Source organism: Octopus bimaculoides, chromosome 24 (assembly GCF_001194135.2).
Source record: "Octopus bimaculoides isolate UCB-OBI-ISO-001 chromosome 24, ASM119413v2, whole genome shotgun sequence".
Lineage (NCBI taxonomy): Eukaryota > Metazoa > Mollusca > Cephalopoda > Octopoda > Octopodidae > Octopus > Octopus bimaculoides.
Genome location: NC_069004.1, coordinates 3308052 through 3311247, shown reverse-complemented (window position 1 = coordinate 3311247; position 3196 = coordinate 3308052). Strand labels below are relative to the sequence as shown.

The following is a 3196-nucleotide window of genomic DNA, read 5'->3' as shown; positions in this document are numbered from 1 at the left end:
TAGTAATAGAATGATCAAGTTTGTGGTTATGAATTCACGAGAGAAGAGATTATTATTTTTACTGCTATTAATCGATATCATTTTTTTCTTTTCCCTTTTCTTTTAAATTAACTTGGAATATTCGTGTATATTTTTACATCGTTTTTTTTCTTTAAATTAAAAAAAAAAAAAAATCGTTCGTGCTTTAACACTAAAAGCACTGCATCATTTATACATATTTCTTTCTTGGAAATCACACGAGTTCTTCCCTCTGTCTTGAAGGAATTGTACCGAACGCAGACGTTAAATCTAACTTTACGCAGAAAACTTAAGTGCAGGGAAAATAATGTCTGAAAAACTTTGATATTTTTAAACATTAAGACATCAGCGTCTTCCTCTCTCTTACTGTCTGTCTGCCTCCTACTCTCTCTCTTTATGTCTTTCCCTCCTTTTCTCTTTTCTCTTTTCATGGCTCTCTCCCTCTCTCCCTCTCTCTGTTTTCTCTTTCTGTTTATCTGTCTTTCTGTCTCCTTTCTCTTTATCTCTTCTTCTTCTTCTTCTTCTTCTTCTTCTTCTTCTTCTTCTTCTTCTTCTTCTTCTTCTTCTTCTTCTTCTTCTTCTTCTTCTTCTTCTTCTTCTTCTTCTTCTTCTTCTTCTTCTTCTTCTTCTTCTTCTTCTTCTTCTTCTTCTTCTTCTTATTATTATTATTATAAATGCCCTGATGTAGTACCAGGCAGTGGCTCTCATGGCTTCTGATCTTAACTGATTGGAAGTGTTATCATATACATTGTTTGTCTTGGTATAAAAGATGGGCTACAGCAAATATTCTGCTCAATACCATATATTTGCTACCATTTTCTTGACTATAACTAGTTGAGCATGTTCCTTAGTGTCTGACGATATGTGCATCTCTGATCATGAGCAGAAGTAGTGGGGGAGCATCACAGCCATGTATCGAGGGGAATTCTTTGGGGTTTGAATAATTCACTTCTGGAAACACGGGTGTTTTGTTCATTATCTTTAAAGAAACCTTATTCAGGGACCTTTTGAGCAGGATGGACAACTCGACCTGAAGAAAATTCTAACTGGGCCCCACCTGCAAGGTCATGCGCTGTTTAACTTGATATGACGCCCGTCGTATATATGTATGTATGTATGTATGTGTGTGCGTGTGTCTTTGTGTCTGTGTTTGTCCCACAACCACTGCTCGACAACCGATGTTGGTGTGTTGAAGTCCCCGTAAACTAGCGGTTCGACTAAAAGAAACGGATAGAATAAATACCAGGATTTAAAAAGAAAGAAAAAAATTATTCGAGCCGCTGCTCCAGCATTGACTAAAACAAATAAAAAGCAAAACAAAAACAAGCAGCAAACGAATATGCTCGCAACAGGCTGGCGTGCTGTTCAAGAAGTCATGTTGAGAACTTGATCTCTTTTATACTCCAAGGACACCAGATAACTGGCCCTGTGCGTTTTTAGGACTCCAGGCAGTACTAACTATGCAAACGAGTGTGTCGCTCACGATGGCCTAGTTTCGTTTAAGCTTTTCATAAATGGAATTTTATTCAGTTTCAAAGCTAGGACAGAGCAACACAGATAAAGTTTAGATACCAAGATACCTTGTCAACGTGTGCTCTACACTGATAAAGTTCAATGGGGGAGAGACTGATATTATGTGTGTGTGTGTATGTGTGTGTGTGTGTGTGTGGTGAGAGATTCATATATCCGAATAAGAAGCACGGTTTGAAACACAAGAGCATTGTATTTATAGAAGGTTGGCCGGGTATTATTCTCTCTCTCCCTGTGTTCCTCTCTTTCTATCTCTGGCTTCTTCTGTGTGTGCGTGTGTATGTGTGTGTATACAAACACACACACCCAAATCCCCCCCCCCTACATATACACACATTTTCATTCTTTCTCCATTTTCCTCCCCTCTTAATCCTTCCTGTCGAAGAGCGTCGCCTCGAAACGTAAAAGACTTTTCCTTTCTTTTCAATCGTTAAACTAATACACCTGCTTCTTGTTCTACCACCTGCCTTCGTCTTTTGTTTTCTGTAAATTTGAATTATATATATATATATATATATATATATATATATATATATATATATATATATATATATAATATGTGTATCTATCTATCTATCTCTCTCTATATATATATACCACATTGAAGAACTTTTAGTGGAAAGATTCGAACCCTGTACTATTTTCAAAGCATGGTACTTATTCTTTCGTGCTCTTTTGCCTGAACCGTTAAGTTACGAGGACGTAAACACACCAACACCGGTTGTCAAGTGATGGTGGGACACACACATTTATATATGACAAGCTTCTTTCAGTTTTTGTCTACCAAGTCTACTCGCAAATTTTGGGTCGGCCTTAAACTGTTTTATCCAAGGTGCCACAGCGGCACTGAAGACGGAACCATGTGTGTGTGTCTGCCAGAGAGAGAGAGAGAGAGAGAGAGAGAGAGAGAAAGGAGTGGGTACTTTATTTGGGGAAAAAAAAAGAAACCCATGTCCCATCGCCCGAAAGGTGGAATTGAACCACTCTGACGTTAATCAGCTACAGGTTTGAAGCCTGCACCCCAGACCACTGAAGTTCATTCAGGCATTAGTTAACGGTATAACGGCCATATATATAGCCATAATTACTGCTGATAAATTTTAAACCATGTTAACTAATTTACATTGCTGTAATTAAAAACTGCATAATGAAAAATATTTTGGAGTATAAAACACGAGACAAGTTTATGACAATGTTTAATGTGACATAATCATAGTTTTTAAAGAAATAGCTAGTAATTAGTAAACATGTTTTGTGCTAATTTCTGACATAAAAATTGAGCTGCACATTAAACTTTATACATATATAGGCAGACCAGACATTATAAGTTAACATGGAAAAACAAAAAAGAAAACAACAACAAAAAGCAAATAAATAGACTATTACAGTTCTCGTCTGCTTGATAGAGGGAAAGATTAAATTTCTTAGCAGGATGACGACGAAGAAAATTGATTATAACGTAGTGGGATAGCATTTTAAAACATATAAACTGTATATGTATGTAAGAAGCACACACACACACACACACACTCACGTGTATGTATATATGTGGTCGACTAACCACAGTACTGGAAGCTGACTGGATAAGGATAATCTACATGGAGCTCTAACTCGTACAGTAGTAGTAGCCCTACATTTAACTGTACAC

At 37.0% G+C, this 3196-nt stretch overlaps 1 non-coding gene across 1 annotated transcript; it reads right to left on the bottom strand.

The window, feature by feature from the left end:
- Positions 1–2507: 2507 nt before the first annotated feature.
- On the bottom strand, positions 2508–2594 carry Trnastop-uca (transfer RNA opal suppressor (anticodon UCA)). The gene has a single exon. It is a non-coding gene; the product is annotated as a tRNA-Sec (tRNA).
- Positions 2595–3196: the final 602 nt, after the last annotated feature.